Source organism: Orcinus orca, chromosome 16 (assembly GCF_937001465.1).
Source record: "Orcinus orca chromosome 16, mOrcOrc1.1, whole genome shotgun sequence".
NCBI lineage: Eukaryota > Metazoa > Chordata > Mammalia > Artiodactyla > Delphinidae > Orcinus > Orcinus orca.
Genome location: NC_064574.1, coordinates 41,227,593 through 41,251,954, shown reverse-complemented (window position 1 = coordinate 41,251,954; position 24,362 = coordinate 41,227,593). Strand labels below are relative to the sequence as shown.

Here is a 24,362-nt window from a genome sequence, read left to right as displayed (position 1 = left end):
TGGCATGTGTCATAGGTACATATGTATATATGTGTGTGTACATTGGGACTGAATGGGCTTAGTCAGGGATGGATGCACAATAGAGGCAGAAAGAGCAAGTGAGCAGAAGTTGCCCAAAGAGACGAAATATGTTGTCCAAGATAATAATAGCTTTGGGGACCAAAGTGAGCAAGAAAGAAAGGAAGAGAAGAAGGAAAGGAAGGTGAGGCTCAAATGGTGGAGATGAAATGGAAGTTGAACCTTCCGTTTGTAATGTAATGTTACATTCCAGCGCATGTAACATTACACTGTGCTTTATTACAACAGATTCCAAAAGGTCTCCTCTTCTGAAAGAATTCCAGTTGTTTTAGTGAGTCAAACTCTTCCATGAGTTACAGTCTGAACACTCCCAGGGAAAATGATTTCCTGAATATGATGACCTGCCTACAAATAAGAAGATGAATTTTGCCAACTATTTGTGGAACTGTTAAATTCCTTACAAAGATTTGCCTGGCAATGAACTGAGTAATAACAATGCTGGACTTTTTACAAAATAGTTTTGGGAGTAACTTTCCCCAAAGATCCCTTCAACTGTAAATTAGGAGAGTTGAACTAGATGGTCCCCAAAGATCTTCTCAACTAGAAGATTTTATGATCTCAAATAGACAAAGGGATAATTCTAACACACACTGAAATTGGTCCAGCCCCACCTCACAGCCTCTTCAGCAAGAAAGAAGATGGTAGAATAAACCCTGTACTGCAAGTCTGTTAAAAATTCTTAGTTTTTACCATTAGTTTGTTTTAAAATAATGCCTATGCTATTTTGCTTATTATGGAACTAAATTTTATTTTTAAATAAATTTATTCCAAATGGGAAGGAAGAAAGGTCTATTTCTGTTTACCACAAGGTACATTAGCCTAAAAGACACACAGATTCAACAGTTCAAATTATAATTCCAAGGGAAATATATATCTGTATCTTAAGAAAGAGTCTTCATTTCTTGTTTGCTTACAGTGAAGAGGCTAAGTCAAGTTTCAAAGGACAGAAAAAAAATTTAGCTGTCAAAATTGCAAACTCCTGATTTATAACAGAATAAGTAAAAGAACACTAACTAGAGGGTGCTGGTATAATTTCTAAAATCCATCATATCTCATATGTATTATTTTTCTCAAGGACTGTTAAGTGCTACCACAGAATGTATTTTTTAACAGTCTAAAATCTTTCTTAGAAAACCTGAGCCCTGGTCTTGACTATGATGGACAAGTCTTCAAGGAGGATTCCAAACAAAACTAATATGTCAGTGGGAAGCAGCCGCATGGCACAGGGATATTGGCTTGGTGCTTTGTGACAGCCTGGAGGGGTGGGATAGGGAGGGTGGGAGGGAGGGAGACGCAAGAGGGAAGAGATATGGTAACATATGTATATGTATAACTGATTCACTTTGTTATAAAGCAGAAACTAACACACCATTGTAAAGCAACTGTACCCCCAATAAAGATATTAAAAAAAAAAAAAAAAACTAATATGTCACTCAATCTCAACTTAAATACAGGTCAGGTTCAGTCAAAACCTCCTTCTTCTTTTGGTACTATGGGAAACCCATACAAGGTTCAGACTTTTAGGTCTTCAATAAAACACTTTTGTCCAACACAGTACATTAAAATGTAAAGATACTTTTTTTCTTGTTGAAATGAACACATTTTTCAAACAGAGAGCTCTCTCGGGTAGTACCTCCCCTATGTAAACCAATGAAAAAGTAATTGATGTGAAGGTATAATACTAGAAAGTGCTAGCGATAGGATGTGCGACCTTGGACTCCATTTAGATTTTGGAATAGATGATCAGGTAAGTGGTGAAGTTTCCTTTCATTTTCTGTCTAGCTAATGGTCTGTGGGAAATAAGTTAATAAGCCTATTTAATTTCATTTAAAAACATTTCATTTTCTATTGCATCCAACCTTAGGGCAGTTTTCAACCTATCTACCTTTTCAGATCTCTAGACACAAAGGCATTTATTTTCATATTGAATCAATGTACAACATTCCCTTCAAAACAATTTGCAACAGTATAAAACAAGTCTAGAACCTGAGAAGAAAAAGAAGCTGTAAGAAGTGGAAGATAGATAGATATAGAGGTAGAGATAGAGAATGTGTGTGCATTTGTTAAAATAACAGACAATGAAAGTTCAGGTTCCTGAAAGTCTCTGAAGCCAAACTAACAAGTGATAAGATTACCTTGGGGAATGAATGCAGCACCTTGCGCTGGAAAAAAATAGACTACCAGGATCCAAAATTAATGAAAATGGACCTCTTCTTCCCCATGTCCAACTAAAAAGCCAGATGCAGGCGGACCCCAATTAATTTCTAACGTACTTTGAAGAAGCTACTCCAGGATAGCCTAGGATTGCTAAATTGACCTTCACACCATCCCCAGAACGGAGTCTGTATCTTTATTGCCTGGCATATGTGGGTATTCAATCAATACCTATTCAAACAGAAAAGAAGAAAGGGAGGAAGGAAAGAAAGTTAAGATTTGCTTATAATAGGGTGTTTCCTACAACAGTGAAGTAAAGTTTTATATGACTCAATTTTCTGTTTAAAAGAAGACTTTTTCTTATGCTTGAAAATCAAATTATGGTCTCATCCTTATTTTCATAACATTCTTGCAGTACAACCAAATATGTAAAACATGTGTTAATAAATTATATAACAACACATTGTATATTTATGAATGCACTATTTGTTATAGTGTATATAATTAAAATGTATACACATTTTAGCTTATAAGGACTTTAAAATTATTTTGAGTAAGTCATCAATTTATATCAGGGAAAAAACAGCAGAATGTGAAAATAGCCTTGGTTTAATTCTATATTAACAGTACTCTGCTATAAAAGCTAAAAGATATAGGAAAACAAAAAGGTAAACTGTAACAATCTAAAGATCTTGACACCTCTGATAAAAGAAAGCAAGCAAGCAACAGGCAGCAACTGGGATTCCAGCTGGACTTTGACTATTTTAATCATGTAATTAAGCTATCTTATTTCTTTCCTAAGAATACCAGGAAAGGAAAGATGATGTGCCTTACACCTGTTGCTGAAACTTCAATTTTTACTTTCTTCCTCTGTGTCACCAGCTTATCAGTTTAATCACCACAATTATTTGCTCTTTGGACTCTGTTCTGGTTTCCTACATGGATAGTTGTTACACAGTTCAACAGACACGCTTCCCTCTAAATGTTAATCTCCTCTGCATATCAGGGCTTTGGTTCTGCCAGCTACTGATTCTCCTCTGAGTCCAGGAAATTTTACCAACTAAGCAGTGTCAATATTTGGATGAGTTCCAAGTGAAAAGTCAGGGGACTGGCTGATTTACAAAGTGGCCTTTTTCTCAGAAATCTTAACCGTATTAACAGCCCAGCATGGTATTGATGGTCACACAGTTGACCAATGCTGCCTTTCAAATAAGCTGTAAATATCTACACAGAGTATAACATGCAAATACTTGGGGGAAGTTAGAAGTTCATATTCAACTGAAAAAGACGTTATGGTTGATAAAAATGAAAACTGGCGATGTAAAGATTTCTAATATTCTACAAAATCTAAGTTGCACTTAATAGTTTGATGCTTTGTTTCATAGCCTGATATACATTTTTTCATCCTCTGATCTGCAACCTCTCTCTAATAATATTTCCTTCTGCTTTTGCTCTGGTGATAATTGTAAAAAACTAAGTATTCATTGATTCATTCAACAAATGTTTGTTACACACATACTAAGTTCCAAGCAGTATTTTAGGTACTAAGGAAAAACTAAGTTTCTGACTTCATGAAACTTATAGTCACATAGAGATAGGCAATAAGCAATTTACACACACATACACACACACACACACACACACACATACAGTATAATATATAATATATAATATATATAATGTAATACATAGCGATAAGTGCAGTAGAAAAAATCAAAGCAGGTGAGGTGGCAGGCTGGGGTCAAGATGTTTTATTGGATGGTCAGGGAAGGCCTCACTGTTAAAGTGACAACTAAACAGAGGCCAGAAGAATGTGACGGTGCAAACCGGCTGGGCCATCTGAGGAAACAGGATGCTCAGCAGAGAGAACAGCAGTGCAAGGGCTCTGAGAAGCTCTCTGTTGCCGGTTTGGAGAAAAGTGAGGCTGGAATAGACTGAGTAAAGGACCTGGGTAGGGGCAGGCCTTGCAGGGCACTGTCAGGGTTTTGGTTTTCATTCTGAGACAGGAGACTTTGGTGGGTTTGGAGAACAGGAATGGTCTAGTAATCTGCTAGGGAGTTTACTTTTAAAGCATCACTCTGATTGCTGTGCAGAATATATACTGTATTGCCTTGCCTAGTGGAAAAGGCCAGGGGGAAAGCATAGAGACCAATTAGGAGGTTACTGCAATCATCCAGGCAAGAAGTGACAGTGTTTTGGACCTGGGAAGCAGCAATGAAGGTGGTGAGAAGAGTTCAGATTCTGGATATATTTTGAAGCCAGCAGGATTTTCAGGCTGATTGGATTTAAGATGTGACAAAAAGAGAAAAGTAAAGGATGATGAAGGTTTGACACTTGAAAAACAGGAAGAGTGGAATTGTTGCTGTCTCAGGGGATGGAGAAGAATACTAGATGAGCAGGTTTGGAGCAGGTCAGGGAAATCAGGAGAAACCCAAACAAGTTACCGTTAACTTGTTAACTCTAAGATGCCATTTAGAAATCGTAAGTGGAGATCTCTACCAGGCAGTTAGATAATACAAGTCCGGAGTTTATAGGAGCAGTCTAGGCTATAGATAAAAATTGGGAGTTATCAGTGACTGGATGGTATTTAAAAGCAGGAGATCAGAAGGAGAGGGTGTAGACAGTAGAAGAGAAGCTCATTAGTGTCATCTGCATGACCCCCTTTATCATCCCCTAGGACCAAGTACTGACAAGTCGCTGCAGGTTCCCATTTGTGTTTGTATTTACAATCAATTTACACCAGGTAACATTATTTTAAAGGAACAAACAAAGGCAGACACTGAATATACAGAAGCTGCGTTCACACCAAGACCAAAGGCTGCCTCTGCCCACTGGGTGAATGAAGGTTTCATAGTCATTTCAACAGAAAAAAAAAGTAGTAAGAGAACTTTTCATCACATGAAGCATGGTACTGGTGCCATGCTAAGCTCTAAAGAGCCTATTTTGCATAAGCCTACACCATACTGGTTTCTCAAATGGCAACATTTCAGTAGAACATCGTTATCTGTCACATGAAACTTGTGTTGTTAATTTGAATTTCATTCCTCTGTGGTCTCAAAATTTATTTATCTTAAAATAATTTTAGGACCTAAAAGTGTAAGGAATGAATACCTGATTATATGTTTGTACATTTAACAGTAACATTACAGTAGAAAATTATTTATGTAAATGCTAAGGTTCTTGAGAATTCCGTTTAAAAGAATCCATAGAATATTCAAGTTTAGGAATCACCAGTGACAAGAGTTCATTCATGAGACCAAAATAAACATGGGCATAGTTTAAATATAAAGGAAAAAAAATACGTCCTAAACTTATAAATATTAATTTTACAGGAAAATATGTTTAAGGTAATTTGAAACTTTATATGTAATATTTTATATCATAATATATACTATATATGAATGCATATACATATGCATTCTTGAATAATCTTCCTGAATTATTTTCCCTCTTCCTGAATAACTTTCCTTTCCTTACCTACAAACTCCCTATAGATCAGTCTAATACAATTGGTGTGATATGTTTCCATTAAGATCTACTGGATTTCTTGGTATTGTTTTGAACTCTGTGATAGTGAAAACTTAAAAGATTATTTTCTGATAAAATGTATAGCATACAGCATATACTCAGCATACTGAGTGGTTGAAAGTCTGTTTACAGGAGTTTCTACCTGAGTTCCGTAGTTTATACCTGACACACCAAAAGCCTAGTGATGGCTAAGTAAATGATTGGTCACACCAAGTCGAGAACATGCACTCACACACACACACAAAAAAAACACAGTATTTCTATCATTAGTTTGTCCTTTGAGAGTGGAAGACATGGACCTGCCAAACATGACACTACCAAAAGAATATTAAAGGTGAAAGAAAAATTGAGAGAAAGCCACAGGGGGAAAACAAAGATAAGAGTACATTCTTGGATTCAAAAGAGTAATGTAGGTACAAAGACCAGGCAGATAAAAGAATGACTCAGGTTTCAATATGGGTAAATGTTTTCCAAGATACTTTCAGTGTTAATTTTTACCTAGAGAGTAAACGATTCCAAATACAATCTTAAGCTACAACAATGGGTGACTTGTTGATGAGGACTAAATAACTGCTGTTTTATTTTATTGAGATAATGCAGGGAGGCTAAAGCAGATATAGCTGGCTACTACCAAAAATGGTAACAGACTATGACTGCATCTGTGGATAATGTCACATCCTACAGGGCCTGAGTCTCTACCATTGATTCCATGTCTCCCAGGAGTTCCATAGGAAGATGTCGAGGTTAATTACAATCTGAGGTCATTGTTCTACCACGAGAGGTGTGCTAAACATGCCACTTAGGATTTGAGTTCTTCTTCATTGGACTTTTCCCTTTGCTGGGTGGATTCAATTTATTTAAGGAAAGCTAGCAGGCTAAATCATGACACCACACCCCCCAGAAGCACAGATTTAGAGGTTCTATGGCAATAGAATTTTTTTTTGAGAACTTATTACTTGTCAGACCCAATGCTAAGAACCTTACAAACATTAGCTTGTTTAATCCTCATAACAGTCTTGTAAGGTAGAGATTATCATCTCCATTTTACAGCTGAGCAGATTGAAATATTATGTAAATTCCCAAGGGTTACAGAGCTGATAACTCTATTTAGGCCCCTTTGAGAGCTTTGTCTTAGGTCTATCCCTGTGTTTCCACCACGCCCCTCCCCCATCATGACTAGCGTGAATATAGGATATGGATTCTGGAATTCGATCTTTTCCTTGATCTGCAACCACTCCTAGTGGTTGAGAATGGCTTAGATCTCAAACGTTTCTGTGTGTTCCGTCTTTTTCGGGGGATGGAAGAACTGCTTGCATTAAGGCCAAGGTGACATAATCAATTGAAAGGTTTTCTAAGGTTGCCTTGGAAGCAGGGCAACATCAAGATGAAAAGCTAGTTCTATCAGGGCCTGGAGGGAACTTCCCCAAGGGCCAAGGCCACAGCTGAGATGGTGGACCTCACAGTGGTACGTTTGATTAAGGCCTATACATAGGACTTGTGTCATCCTTCACTCAACTAAATAGAAGGAGCAGTCAGAGAAGTTGCAATTTTAGAAGCTGGACACAATTTGAGCTTAGAAGGAAGATAGAATTCCGCACAGAAAGAGAACCATTCTTTTGTGTTGGGGAAAAAATACTTTAATGAGACTTTTGTTTATGCTAAGGTAGGATGCTGGGGTACTTCTGGGAAATAGAGGTTGCAACAGAAGTATAATAAAATAACAGAAAGTTTCAACTTCCCCTGGCTTTCTAGAAGTGGGGTCTGAGTCTTTTGGGGTTGAGAGAAAGCAGAGCTGTCAAGTTGCACAAACTCCAGGGGATGTCATTCCTTTTGCAGTCTATGTGACTTGTACCCCATGGAGTTGTACAGTCTACATCCTGAATAACCATATGGGGAGGCTCTAATAGAGAAGGGCTTGGATTCAGAGCAGATGAGAAATAAAGTGGGACCTAGGGGCCAACAGAAGAACTAGCCACCAGGATGGGAAGCCTGGTAGCAGAAATACACGCCAAACCTTACTAACTGAGATATTGATTCTTAGTGATAGAAAACGATAGTGACTCTTAGTGATGTGGCATCTTAGTGATGCTGAATTTTAAGTGTTCCCTATCCCTGACAAATCCTCAAGATTGTGATTAACTTCTTAGATTTGGGGATTTCCATCTGTGTTGTTTTTTCACCCTTAAGGGAAAAAGTTACCCCAGAGTACTTGGGAATCTTGGTTCATACTGAGTTTACACGCGCTAGAGTTTCTACAGCAGGAACACAGTATCTTTCTCTCAAATAACGGTCCTGGAAAATCCCCAAGGGAAGAATGCCAGCTATGCCTTCATCTGTAAACACTCTAAGATCAATACAGGCCAAGTTCTGACCACCTCAACCTGGGCTACTTCATGCCCAATGAGACGAGACTTCCCTGGAACAGGTCCATGAGGATGACATCATGGCAGCTGAAATCTTGAGCACTGGGACAGTCACACTATCTTGGTGAGCTGTTCATTCTAGAAGCTGGTGGAGTCACCTGCTTAAATTGGGTTCTACCAGAAACAGACACTGAGATAAGGATGAGAGTTCCAGTAGTTCACCGGGATGCTGACACCAGGGAGCATGGGTAGAAAAATGCAGAAGTCAGAAAGGAAAGGGAAAAAAATAATTAAATATTCACTACTTCGCAGGTTACCTTTACGGGCAATTATAGCTTAATTCTGCTAAGACACTTAGAAGATAGTATACAATAAACCTCTTATTTTTCCCAAATGAAAGACAAGGAGCTAGAGCCTTGCTACTCAAAGTGTGATTCAAGGGTCAGCATCATCTGGAAGCTTGTTAGAAATGCAAATTATGGACCTCATTTCTGACTTAATAATTTTAAAACAACTCTCCAAGATGCTTAAGCACACGAAAGTTTAAAAGAAACTAATTCCTTGTCCACCAACTCTTGAAAGTCACTGATTGAGGGATCCCAGCCACGAGCTCCCTAGCACTCCTGGTGTGCCTCCCCACTCCCTCAGAGCTGAGCTGGCTTCAGGAGCCAGAGCCAGCTCTCAGACAAGCAGTGGTAGGTGCTTGCAATTGAAAATCCTGGTGCCTACCTACCACAGGAATGGTGAACGTCTTGGGGGTAGGAGAAGGGCTACAGCTCGCTCCATGTCCAAGTCTCTTCTAAAGAAACCGGCAGGTCTGATGCAGCTCAGCAGTTGGAGTTTCCATCCCACTCACTTATGTAGTCCTTGAACTTTCTGAGAACAAAGCCTTCCTCAACCCAAGCAGTGGGTAAGAACACTAGCCTCAAGTTCACGAGAATCTCAGCAAGAGTAGCTCAGGCAAACTACCAACCATGGGCAGGGGGTCATGTGTGGTGAGAACTTAGCCCAGCTGGATGAAATATGGACTTCATCTATGGGTTAGCTGATTCCTAGTAACATCCTCTCTTCAACTGATGTGGAAACCAGAAAACAGTAGAGATTATGATCTCTGGCTCTACAGTCAGACAGACCTGGATGTGAATTCCATCTTCAACGGGTACTTGACCTGGATGACTATAGGTAAGTTACTTACACTCTCTGGGTCTCAGTTACCTCATCTATAAGATGGGTATAATAATAAAAATACTTGTAATTTAGGGTTTCTGCGTGGATAAAATGAGATTCTGAATATAAGGTGATAGCACTGTGCCAGGGGGCTCACTGAACACTGAGAAAGTACAGTTACAGGGACACCCAGGTCAAAGCCAAATGCATGGACATGGCAAATTAAACAGGCTCCCACTGCTAGGAGATCCAAGAGTTATGTTCTACAAGCATTTACTGAGGGCCTACCATTTGCCTGGCATAGCACTCAAGGCTGGGGGAAAAACACAAACAAACAGGGCCTAGAGGGCCAGAGCAAGACTGGCAGACAGGATGCGGCAAAGTAAGACTCAGTCAAAGTGACAAAACAGTTTCAAAATTCATATCATATACCAGCGAGACTAAGCTCTAGACATCATGACCTGGGCAGCAAATGCAGCAGGGATGAGGGTTCCGTGTGTAGTAGTTTAGCCAAGACACAGAAGTAGGATACACTGGGTTACTTTGACTCAACCAGGCCTAAATGTGAGGCACATACTACAAACAGCCCTAAGATGAGTTCATTGCTAGGGCCAGACTCTGTGGCAAATAAAGACTTTCTCTGGAATCAACCAAGTTTCTCTCTAGAGGCAAACCTTACTTTATCTGTCCCTGTTAAACAAGTCCACACAGAGATTAAGACCTTATTCAACTAAGAGCTCTCTATTGCCATGTCTGCGGCTAATGTGTCCGTACAGATACCCGAATGCTTAGCAGGGTCTGTCCACTCTGCCTCCTTTGGAGCCCTTCCAGGTCCTAAATCCCTCTGAAGCAGAGACTGAGATCTTGTTAGTTGAGCCTCAGGCAATATATATAGCAGGGGAGATTAAGGATGGACTATCTAGATGGCTGTCAAGATAAACAAAACACCACCTCTGGAAATTTTTTAAATGTGGAAAACATTACTTAGAACTTCTCTCAAGGAAGAATTGGTGGGGAAGCAAAATCAGACTCCTGAGAGCCTGCTTAAGTAATCATGGAGGGCTCCACACTGTGACCCAAGGAGCTGGTGTATTCCACTGCAGGACTTTCTGTTAACCAAAGAATGCAAATCTGGTGTCACAGATAAACCGCTGGGTCAATAAAGAGGGTAATCTTTGGTTATTTCTGCATTCCTACCCATGTATGGCTGAGGAATGTCTTCCAATAAATGTTGGACACTGACAACTTCAAAAGATCAACAATAACAGTATAATAAGAATAACAAATAATATTTACTGAGATCTAAATATGAGGTATGCACATTATGAAGTGTACACATATATTACAGGTGTATTAACTCATTCAATAATTCCGTAAAGAAGGTACTATTACTATCCCCATATTATAGATGAAAAACTGAGGCACAGAGAAATTAACACTGAAAGTCACACAACCAGTGAATGACAGAGGTGGGATTTGAACTCACACAGTCTGGTTCCAAAGCCTGCTCTTTTCACCATGTAGCATTAAGGTAAATAATACTAGTTTGTAGAAGCACCAGATGTCTAGTCTGATTGGGACATCCATATGTCTTGGCCCAGCCCTGAATTTAGTTAGGGTCACACATAGAAATGTGAAAAAAGAGCAAATATTTTCATTCTGTCAGAAACAAAAATAAAAATGTTCTAAGACCTGACTAAATGAAAAAGCTCATAAAGCTTAATTATTGTGAATCATGTTTTGCCTAAATAAAGGCAAGCAAGTTTTAAAATTCATTTTCAGAATATAAAATCCAGCTAAAACAGGAGCAGTTTCAGTAAATGTAGTCACCTGATGCCTTCTCAGTGAAACCTCCAAAGCATTACAACATTTTTCTTCATTTTGAAAGCATCCTTAACAATGATTCCCACAGGAATTCAATTTTACTGAGAATGGCTTTTTAGTCTATTAAAATGACACATCGAAACCTAATCTTGAACAATATGACAAAACTGTTGACTGCTGGGAATCAATGTTAGCAGTCAGACCACACTGACAAACCGTAACCAAAAACAGCTCATTTCAAAAAAAAGGGCACAAAGCCTCCTATGAAGCCAGAAAACAAACTCACCATCAGCTAGAGGAGTGACACAAAGTAAGAAGTTTATAAAAGGTTAGGGGATGGGAGGGAATAGCAGATTATACCTGCCAAATAAGTGAGTATAGATCCACAGATGAAATGCTAAGAGAAAGCAAGAATGGAGCCAAAAAGAGCAGGGCAAGAAACAGTTTAAATGAAACTTAAATCCACATTCAGAAATGGTGCTATACTTCTCTTACTGTGGTTTTTCACTGCCACCTGATGTAGTATCACTGGATCCTGATTAAACGATTGGTGAAAAATATGGTGGCTAAAAAACTGCCTGCAGGCCATTAAGGCTTTGTAAAACTATCTGCAAGGCTGCATTACAGTTTCCCCAGACAGCAGAATCCACATTTGAGTTCAACTTTATACAAAGGCGCATCCTGAGAAAGGCTCTTTATTAGGTGTTGAGGGACACAAAACTGAAAACTGCTGGAGCCCTCCCTGCAAGGAAACAAAAGTAATTTAGGGCTAAAGTCATCAGAACTTCTCTGCTTCTGAAAGGTCAATGATTAATAGCTGATACACTCAAGTATTTACCAAGTGACCAATGAGATGCTGCCAAAACCCTAGGTGCTGGATTTGAGGTAATTAGTCAGTTAACAAATATTTACTAGATATTAACTACATGCAAGGCAAAGGACTAGCAAGATTGGGCATATAAGAAAGCCAAAGAGAATATCTAACTATCCTTGAGGAATGTAGCATCTATTTAGTTGGGTAGATAAGGGCAAGATAGCTAACCACACAATGGTAGGGAGGAAAAATCACAAGAATTCAAAAGAAGAAAAAATAACTGTATTTTGCAGTTTCAGTAGATAAAGCAATTACAGTGTGACACAATCACAATCTAGTATTGTCCTGGTTCTAAAAATCATTTACCACCCTTATATCGTTCTTTCTAGTGAGTTACCCCATTCTCCACAAACTCTCCCTCATGGCTTACTAACAAGAACATAAAATCAGAATATTCCTAAACCAAGATCTAAACCATTTACTTTTCCATTTGTAAAAAGCAATATTCAAAGAACTTAATTAGTGCATATTTCAGAAAGAGACCTACATAACTTTTTTTTTTTACATCTTTATTGGAGTATAATTGCTTTACAATGGTGTGTTAGTTTCTGCTTTATAACAAAGTGAATCGGTTATACATATACATATGTTCCCATATCTCTTCCCTCTTGCATCCTACACAACTTTTACTGCTATCCTTAATGCAAATAAAAGGTTATCTCAAATGAAGAATGAAAAGCTTCTATCCATTGTTGGGGATCTCCCCATGATATGCCAGAAATGAGCAAACTGCTGTCAAAAACGTTCTCATGATTCTATAAAATAAAATATACTCTCAGTTCTTTTCCTGTTTTAACATAAATATACTCATTTTCTATCAGTCAAAATCACCCAGTTACAATCCATAGTAAGGATTCAAGTTATTACTGTTTTGAGATAAATAAAATTATTTTTTATTAGATAAAATCAGTAAATTTTCACATCAATTACTGCAGTTATTTTGTATTTTGACCTTCAGTCAATGAATGGAACCATGGTGTTGTGAACTAACCTATATGTATTAGATTCTTCACAGTTACTACTCTTTTTGATGTAAATATCTGCTGCTCATAAAAATATCTGCTGCAATAAAACTATAACTATTCATGGTGTGTTACAAATAAAAGCTCTGAGACTGGATTTAGCCATACATACAAATATAAGTTTGTAAGAAGTCCCAGTTTTCTGCTCATTTAAGTGTTCTGACAAGCACCTTTGCATGAACTGCTCGATGGAAGCAGATTCAACTCCATCCTAGCAGCAGTACTCAGCCATCTTCCTAATGAGTTCAAGTGGCAGAATGCCCTGAACATGGCTGAACACAGGACAAGACAAGGTCACCCAAAAGACTATTGGACTCCCTTGATTCTTAAACCCTCTTCATTCCTAAGCAGAGAAACCTGTACAATATTTCTAACCAACCGCATATTTTGAATTCATTTCACCAAAGAAATAAATCACTTCTAATATTGATTAATGAATCTTTCCACGATAATCAGACATACAGATATTTAAAGCCTTGAAGTAGCCAATTCTTAAAAGGACTTCTGATTAAAGGCTTCCTACTAAATAACCATCCCTGTTGTATTAACTATCAAGTTACTTCAAAGGCTAACCGACCACCCTAGTGTTCTTTCAAATCTTCTGTATTCTCACTGAATTTTTTAAGCTGGGAATTACTGTCAGAGACGTGTTTAAAAGTCTCAATATGGTCTTGGATTTGTGATTTTTTGTTTTTCTCTATTTGAACTTCATATTACATGCATGTAAGTTTAGAATTCTTTAGCTCTAATAATATGCCTGCTTTAAAATCTACCTTTATGAGGTAATCATAGCTATGTCATCTTTCTTTGGTTGATATTTGCCTGTTACATCATTCTTTTCCTATTTTTTTTACTTTTAAATTTCAGTGTTTTAAATATGTCTCTACCCTGACAATCTTTTTAAATTTATTTAGTGAGTTTAGTTCGTATGGATTTATTGTACTTACTGATATATATTTGAATTTATTTCCAGAGTTGTATTTTGTGCTTATCTGCCCTGCTTTCTCTTCCTTATTTTTAAACTTTCTTTTATATTAATTAAATTTTCTTGTTTCATGTCATTTGATTTCCTTTACTGGCTTGAAATTTATATCTTCTATTATTTCAATGGTTAATAATGGTTAAATTATAACATGAATAATTAATTTAATATCTAAAGTTAAGTGATATGTTTATCTTCCTTTCAAATATTAGGACATTTGAATACTTTATCGATAATTATCCCTCTTCTGTTGCATATGCCACTATCCAATATTTTACTTTACTTTTCTGGACCACAAAATTACACCTATTTTAAACTACAGTCAATAACCAGATTTTCCCACATATTTTACATGTGTTTTTACTCAATATTTCTATTTTTATTTTAGATTTTCAATATATTAATATCTGATGTCCTCCCTCTATAAGTTTCTTTAGTTTTTGTTTCTCTGAAAAGTCTTTTTCATTTGTCTTTATAACTGGTATATAATTTCACTTTATATATAATTTTAGAAATACTATTCACTTTAAAGATAGCAATCACACTGGCTTCTGCTTCTGTTGTGGCTTTTGCTAAGCCAGCTGTCATTCGCATTGTTGTTAGGTAATCTGTTTTTGTTCTCTAGTTATTAAAATATCTTTTCTACTTTGGGTGAACTGCAGCTTCACTAAGGTGTTTCTAGGTTTAGATTTCTTTTTGATGTGTCTTGATTTGTATATATGTGCATCCCGAATCACATCTGGAAGATTGTTAGCTATTATATTTTCAAATGCCACCTCAACCCCATTCTTTTATTATCTCATCCTGGAACTCTGATTAAATGTATATTCTAACTCTTTCCATGACGTCCCTTAATCTCTCTTTCATGGGTTGTGTCTCTTTATCTCTCTTCTATTTTATTGGTAACTTCTTTGAATCTATATTGCACTAATTCACTCATTAGATGTGTTCATTCCACTGTCTAATTTATAGTTTCAATTACTATACATTTAATTTACAGTAATTATTTACCTTTGTTTTCTCCAATTTAACTGGTTGTTTTAATTTACCTACTTTTACTTTCAATTCCTCCAATTATTTTTTGATCACATTAAACATATGTATTTCTATTCTGTATCTAATTATTTCAATATCTGAAGTCTTTTGGGTCCTTTGTATTCTTATGTGCTTTACAAATTTTGATTTAAAGCTCATGTTTGTTAGAGCTTCATCTATGGGAATCTCTGAGGCCTCATTGATAATGCTTACCTCTTAATATGATTTGTATTTCCCAGGCATCTGGAAGCACTACACACCTGCAACTACTTTAAACTAAATTCTCATTTTGTGGCATTTTGGACAACCAGGTATTTGTTTCTTGGAGATTAATATTTCATAAAAAGGATATTTGTCTCTTCTATGTAAGGATGTATTACTGTTTTGTAGGCAAAAAAATACACCATTTCTAGTTTGTAGAATTAAAATATTATGTTTGATGCTACAATTCTATTTCAACCTCTATAGTTAATGATTTGAAGTATGTTTCCATCAAAGATCGGATATTAACTTCTGATCATTTGATGAAGAGTTTGAGATTTATATTCTTTGGGCTATTAGACAAGAAATAATACCATGCCTTGATTTTTATTTAAAATAAAGCCAACTAACAATTTTGGAAGATATGGAGAATGCTTTGCTTCTGTAAAAGACATTAAGACAATGTCTAAATCATTCTTTGTAACTAAGCTGTAAAGGACTTGTCTTTTTCCCCAATTACTGAAAATCACTCGGTGACAATAATGTTAATTTTGAGGGGTACAATAAACTAATAACTTGATAAGCATTGTTTATGGACTCCTTAGAAGTGTTGATTTTGATTTCCAGAAGAATTTAAACAAATGCATAATTTTACATTTTTCTCATCTTGAGAAAATTCCAATATAAAAGAATTTCCTTCATATTCCAACATAAACTACACATTCTGTTATTTCTAAATAAGAAAAATTTTAAAGAGGAAATGACAACTTGACACCTTTGTGAATTAAATATGAATTCCACGTTTTGAAGTGTTTTTTATATATATATATATACATATATGTATTTATATGCTATTTTGACTTATTAAAGCCATTTAAATACTTTTGAGTCTATATATACCCATGTAAGCAGCTGCCTCCTCTCTGTAGAATGTGGACTCTTCCTCTTTCACAGACATTAAAACACAGCCCCAACCTCCTGGGGTTGGCAAAAGGATCTATTCTCATGACATGATCAAACTGAAGGTCCCAAGACTCTGCAACTCTTTTTCTTCTAAAGAAAAGGATTTTGTTTTATTTTTCTGTTTATGATTGTTGGCTTACTGAGATCCTATTAGGCAACCCTAAAGGGACACTAAGAAAGGGGATCATGTGTTCATTGTTGTCAGAGCATCATATCAGAGTTCTTATTCAATTCAGCCATAACTGAGGCAGATCTCCTATGAAATATCAGAACACTTCCGGGATTTAACATTTGCAGCAAATATACACACTCATACACAGACACAGATACAGACACACACACACACACACACACACACACACTTCCCCTATTATGTGAATCCTCCTTTTCATCTACCATTCTCATAAAAAGCTTAATCTAAGAGAACCCAAACTAGAACAGTTAGAGCAGTATGCTTACAAATATCACGATAAGGAAACAATTTAGCATGAACAGCAAATGAATAGGATAAACACAATTCTCTTGGGCACATTTTATTCCAAAACACTTTCTGGGTCATATTTTCAAAGGTACTGAAAATTGCAGAGAGTACAACCAGAACTTAACTGTTTTAGAAAAACACACTAAGAGTCACTGCCCATCAGGGTTCATAATTTTTAATTCCAGGCAACAAAAATTAAAGTCAGAAGACATTGAGCTTGAAACACACATACACATGCAAACACACAATTATCATCTAACTATAATAGCTATTTATTGCAAGGAAAACAGCTAATGCATACTATGTGCTATGAAAATATTTATATATCTACAAATATTAAAAGAATTGACTAGACTTGCAGTATACCATCAAATCTTTAGTTTGTTGCCAAGCTGCCTGTTCAGAGAAGGTAACAGCTGGTGTATGTCACTTCAATTTGTGGATCCAAGGCAGGAAGAAACAGTATTGACATACCCTCTTCCGTACATGTTCAGTAACATAGTTTAGCAGAGAATCATGACTGAGATTACAAAAAAAGATGGAACTAAAGTATATGGTGGCAGACTTTAGGTTGAATTAGAAAAATAAAAAGGACAAACAGATTTGTGAACCAACAAAACTACTGTGAGATGCCTTTTCACAATGCTAGCCATCAATGCTGACAGGTGGGGACTTACAAAGGAAAAGGAAATAACATGCTGAGTTTTTTGAGTCAATACAGATAAACACACTGATTGGATGGCTGGCTGTCAAATAAGGCAGAATATACCCAAGAAGAAATAAATGTGACTTACCTACAGTTAGATTCTGATTAGTTTAACTGAAGAAAAGACTATTTTATAGTTTAATTCTATTTATTTATTTTAAATATTGAATATTTTAAATATTGAATTTATTTATTTATTATGAATATTGAATTTATTTTAAATATTTGTTTTATATAATACAAGCAAACTGCAAAATTTTGAGCAGTAAAGAAGGGCATAAAGTAAAAAGTAAACATTGCCCTCTCTTGCAATACCATATTTCTCATAAAGTACACACTCCAAAAGTCATATTGCCTATAGTCTTCTTCAATTTGTTTCTTCCTCCTGGAAAAATATTAAGACAGTTTTCCATATCCATGAACATATATTGATATACAGGTCTACAGACCCATAGAATGAAGAAACTCAACAAGCACAAGCTATGTGAAGAAAGCTCTGCCAAATTAAATTATAACCAAATTACTTTAAAACAGTGATAAACAGAGCCTTAAGAGGAGCTAGAGAAAAATTACACCTTATGTAGAGTAACAAAGATAAGAATGACAACAGACTTATCAAAGGCAGCAATATAAGCCATAAGACAGGGGAGGGACATCTTTAAAGTACTGAAAGAAAGAAAAAACTGTCAACCTAGAATTTTATACTCAGTAAAATATGTTTTAAAAACAAAGGCAAAACGAGGATTTCTTCAGGTATAAAGAATTTTTCAGATATACAAATACTAAAAGATTTTACTGCCACACTGCAAGAAATATTAAAGAAAGGCTTTCCAGCCAGAAAAAAAGTGATTAACAGGTGAAAATACAGATGAACACAAAGGAATGAAAAGCATTGGAAATGGTAAATATTTGGGTAAATACACCAGATTTTTTTCCTAATTTTGAAATCTCTTTAAAATATAGTTGACTTTTGAAGGCAAAACTTATAATAATGTATTGTGGGATTTTTAATATATTTAAAGATAAATAGTAAAATATAAAAGATTAAAAAATATAAATATATAAATACATATTTATATATATAAATATTAAAGATAAAAGATAAATAGATAAACAAAATAGCACAAAGGCCAAAAGGGGACAATGAAAATATACTGTTTTAAGATTCTTATAATATACGTAAAACATTACATTATTACTTGACGGTTATAATGTGGTAAATTCAATGTGTACACTATAAACCACAAAGAAACAACTAAAAAATGTTATAACTAAACAGCCAGCAATATAAAACTAGGAAGATGGTATATTTAAATCCAGCTACAAGCATATCTCCTTTTATTGCACTTTATGGTGCTTCACAGACATTGTGTTTTTTTACAAATTGAAGGTTTATAGCAACTCTGTGTTGAGCAAGTCTATCAGCACAATTTTTCCAACAGCATATTCTTACTATGTGTCTCTGTGTCACATTTTGGTAATTCTCACAATATTTCAAACTTTTACGTTATTATTATGTTTGTTATGGTGATCTGTGATCAGTGATCTTTGATGTCACTACTGCAAAAAGATTACGACTTGTTGAAGGCTCAAATGATAGCATATTTTAGCAATAAAGTATTTTTAAACTAAGGCATGCACTTTTTTTAGACATAACGCTACTGCATGCTTAATAGACTATGGTATAGTGTAAACATAACTTTTATATGCACTGAGAAAAAAAAAGTCATGCGACCTGCTTTTCTGTGATAGTCGCTTTATTGCAGTGGTCTGGAACCTAACCCACAATAATTCCGTGGTATGCCTGTATGTCAATATTTCCATTAAATGTAAGTGGTCTAAACATACCAATTAAAAGTCAAAAATTGTCAGATCAGATCATAAAATCAATACCAAACTATATGCTGGCTACAATAAATAAAACGCACAAAAAAAGTTAAAGGTAAAAGTATGACACAAGATAAATCATGCTAACATTAATATAAGAAAACTAGGGTGACAACATTATTATCAGAAAAAGCAGATTTCAGAGAAAATAGTATGGCCAAAAATAAAGAGAGCCAATTCATAATGATAAAAGGACCAATTCATCAGAGGACATAATGATCTTAGATATTTATGCACCTAATAACAAAGATCAGGTACATAATAGAACTGACAGAACTGCAAGGATAAATACACAAAAGTACAATGAGATTATAATACCACTCTTTCAATGATTAATAGAAGAAGTAGAAAGAAAATCAGTAAAGAAATAGAATAAGACTATCAGCAAATTTGACTTAATTGACATTTACAAAACATCCCACCCAACAAGACCAGAATACACAGAGCATATGGAACATTTACCAAGATACACAACATCTTATACCTTAAAACTAGTGTCAACAGATTTAAAAGGGCTGAAGTCACACTAAGTTTCACATATCACAATGGAATTAAATTAGAAATCCATGACAGAAAGATATCTGGGAAACTCTTCAAATGCTCCCAATAAATTATACACTTATAAATAACCCACAGGTCAAAGATGAAATTAAGAGAGAATTTAGAAGTATGTGCAACTGAATAAAATTAAAACACAGTACACCAAATTTTGTGCATTACAGCTAAAGCAGTACTTAGAGGTATATTTATAACACTAAATTACCTACACTAGGAAAGCAGAAAGGTCTCAAGCTAAGGTTTCTTTGCTTCCACTTTAAGAAAACAGAAAAATGAGAATAAATGAAACACAAAGTAAGCCAGAAAAAAAGAAAAGTCAGAGTGGAGATTAATGAAATAAAAAACAGGAAAACCACAGAGAAAAATCAGTGTAATAAAAATCTGTTTCTTTAAGAAGACCAATATGATTGATAAATCTCTAGCCAGCTGAAGAGGAAAAAAAAGAAATTAACAAATTAGGACTCAGCAGAGTGACATGACTACAGATTATACATATATTAAAAAGATAATAAGGAAATATTATGAACACCTTCATGCCAATAAATTTGACAATGTAGGTGAAATGGACAAATTAATGGAAAAACTCAGAATATCAAAGCTTCTGCAAAAGAAAAAAAGAGATAATTTGAATAGCCCTCTATATATACTGTAGAAATTAAATTTGTAGTTAAAAGCCTTTCCATTAAATACATGGAATACTTTCCAATTATATATTAATATAAATGAATAACTCCAGGACAAGATGTCTTCACTGGTGAATTCCACCAAACACTTAAAGAGCAAACGATACCAACTCTATTCAATACAAAACTCTCGCAGAAAGTTGCCTTCCTAGCACAGTCTTTGAGACACTGCCCTAATATCAAAACCAGAAAAAGATACTCCAGGAAAAGAAATTTTCAGGCCAATATCCCAAATCAACACACATACAAAAATCTTAAATAAAATTTCAGTGAATCAGATCCAACAATATATAAAAAAGATAATATATTATGACCAAATGGGGTTTATTCATGAATGCAGTGATGAGTAAATGATGGTTTAACATATGAAGTTCAACCCACGTAATTCACCATATGAGCAGATTAAGAAAAAAGACATAATCATCTCAATAGAAACAAACAAAAAAATTTGACAAAATCCAGTATCAATACTTGATTAAAGGAAAAAAATAAAATAGGACTTCTCAGCCAACTAGGAACAACAGTCAACATTTATTAAAAAACCCACAACTGGGGACTTCACTGGCAGTCCAGTGGTTAAGACTCCATCCTTCCAATGCAGGGGGCGTGGGTTTGAGCCCTGGTTGGGGAACTAAGATCCCAGGTGCCGCGCGGCACAGCCAAAACAACCCACAGCTAACATATTTTATGGTGAAGGAGTGAACACTTTCCCCCTAAGATCAGGAATGAGGCAAGGATGTCTGCTTATACAATTTCTATTCAACATTGCACTGATAATTCTAGCCATTGTAATAAGGTAATATAAGACAGGGCAAAAAAAAAGATACCCATACAGGAAAGGAAGAAGTAAATAGTAAATGAAAGGTAACATGATCCAGTATGTAGAAAATCTTAGATATTGTACAAAAAAAAAAAGTCAACTAGAACTAATAAGTTTAGCAGTGTGTGTTGCAGTATAAAAGAGCAATGTTTGAAAATTTTATTTCTAGAAACAGTTGAATAAAACAAATTATCATAGTATCAAAAATATGTAATAATTAGGGATACATTTGACAAAAGATATGTAAGAGCTACACACTGAAAACTACAAAACAATGCTAATAGAAATTAAAGGAGACCGAAATACATGCGTCAATACACGATCTTCATGGGTTGGAAAACTCAATATTGTAAAAATGTCAATTCTCCCCAAATTAATCTACAAATTCAGTCCAACCCCGATTTATAAGCTGCTTTATACTAAAATTATGTGCTGTGCATCAGACATAATACTTCCATCTTAGCTTGGACTGCTATAACAAACCACCACAGACTAGGGGACTTAAATAACAGACTTTTATCTCTCACAGTTCTGGAGTCTGGGTAGTCCAAGATCAAGGTGCCAAAAGTTGCAGTTTGGGGTGAGAGCCCTCTTCCTGGCTTGCAGAAAGCTGCCTTCTAGCTGTATCCTCATGGAAGGAGAGATAAAGCTCTGATGTCTCTTCCTCTACTTATAAGGACATTAATCCCATTCTGGGGGCTCCATCCTCAGGACTTCATCTAAGTCTAATTACTTCCAAAGTCCCCACCTCCTTGGTGGTCAGGGCTTCAGCATATGAATTTTGGAGAGACACAAATGTTCATAGATAGAGAGCAATAATAAAGCTAAGATATGAATAGAAAACTGGAAGAAATTATACTTATGATAAAATTGCAGCAGGAGTTAAGAAGAAAGAGGAATTGTTTTTGTGTTGGGGACCTCCTCTCCCCCAAGGTGGGCAAGGAAGAGGAGGAGGGAAGCCAGGATTTGCACAGATGAGTCTTAAAGACCACATATGAGATGGCTTGCACCCAGGAGGAGAAAGAGATTCCAGGCAGAGGAAATAAGGTTAGAAAATGTGAAAAGCAGGAAAAAGGAGAACTATACCAAGGAATACAGAATATATTCAATTTTCTGACCCTTGGCATGACTAAAGGAGAGAAGGTGGAAAAAAAACCTATAAAATAAAATGGAGTTAGATCACAAAGGACTTGTGTACCAGGTTATTCACTTCTAATATTCAGCTCAATTTGCCTTTCCACCATTCCTTACTGAAATACATGGACCCCATATATCAGACATGCCTTCAACATCCATGATAACATGCTAATTCACAAGTTTCCTAACCTTCTGAACTAAACGTGTTTCATATGTATTCTATTTCAGACAATATCTTGGTTATAATCAGCTTTCATAACAAAATGTCAAACTGGAAGTTACTCTAAGCTGTAATGATAACCTCTGCCTTCTACCTCTCCACTTTCTCTGATCTAAAACACTAGCTCTTTGAGGGGTAAACACATATCCAGATCTCAGCCTTGTTCTATTTAACCAACAGCAAGCTTAGATTCAACCTGTCAGTGGAGCCTTCTTTACTGTCCTAGAAATCCATGGATACCATAGACCCAGCCTGGATAGCACAGGTCTGAGGTTAGCTATGGAAGTCATTCTGACTCAGAGCTGTGTTGCATGGCTCTGGAGACAGGCACAAATCCACACATGGGTCAGAGCAAGAGACAGGCATCCAACCTACCATTAAAATAAGAAACCTAAGGTGGCAATTTATCAGGACCCAAAGAGTAGAGCTAAACTGACTGGAGAGCTGGGGAGGATGAAAGCTAGAAATGGACAGTCCAAACAGGCAAGGGGTAAATCTGTCTGGGTAAAAACAAAAAGTGGGTTTGTGCTCACAACGAGATTTCTCTATTCCCTTCAGCCTGGTGTATGGAGGAATAGGGTGAAACATTTAAATACTCAGGAGAGAACTACACCTGCACCTCAAATACCTTACATTTATGCAAAGCTTCAGAGGGCACTCACACATATCATAATCTTATTTTATATACAGCTCGGAAAGGTTAGTGAGGCTAGAAATTGAAGCTTAGAGATATGAAGTGAATTCCACCAGTTGTTCACTTAGTAAATGGTGATGGTAGTGATAAAGTCTAGAATCTTTAATTACAGGTTCTTGGTCCACTTAATTTTTTTGAATAATCTATGTACCAATCAGCAAATACCATCTAAAATATAGTTTGAAGATTCCAGTGCTAACATTCTGAACTACATAATTTTAACAAGTCCTTGAGTTTGCATTAACCCATAAGAATAAAAGTATTTTAAGAGTCTTATAATCATTAGCTATGTTAGTAAACCACTGACATAACTTTTTACATTAGTTAAAACTACTACCTTACAAATACAGGGAAATAACCCAAATAAAGTCCTATCACACACTGGATTATTATATCTGCTATCTTTTATTAAGTAGTTTACATTGAATTATCTAAAATTTGCTGAGGATAAACTACAAGCACAAAGGCACCATAATACAAAATGCCATGATCACAGTTTCTTCGTATGCCAGGAAAAATGAGTAATGGCAGTAAAATGAACTCCCTCGGGGTTCAACAGATACATTTACTTTAAGACCAAAACATTTGATATTAAGCATCTCAAACAATAACTGAAATCCATTAAGCAAAAATTAGCTTATCTGTGTCAGAATAAATACCAAACGGGAGTGACTGATATACTAGATACCAAATCTTCCAAAATGCTTGGCAAAGCATTATGCTGATATTCTATATTGCTTTATCTTTCAAGGTAAAACAGAGCTGAATGAAATATAAATATTTGGGGAACAGAAGTAGCAACCTAACTTAACTATATAGGAGGAAAAATGGAATTTTGATGCTATAAAAGGTCTTAAAGATTATTTTAGTTTAATTTCCTCCATTGCTCCAGAGAGCAAATTACAACCTAGCAATTAAGAGGCCATCTAGGAAAGTGCCATCCAAAGGAAATATAATGGAAGCCATAAATGTGAGCCACATATGG

At 35.8% G+C, this 24,362-nt stretch overlaps 1 protein-coding gene across 1 annotated transcript in view; it reads right to left on the bottom strand.

The window, feature by feature from the left end:
• The window catches only part of MACROD2 (mono-ADP ribosylhydrolase 2), a 1,997,895-nt gene that overhangs the window by 1,595,722 nt on the left and 377,811 nt on the right, over positions 1-24,362 (bottom strand). The gene's annotated exons all lie outside the window — the stretch shown is intronic.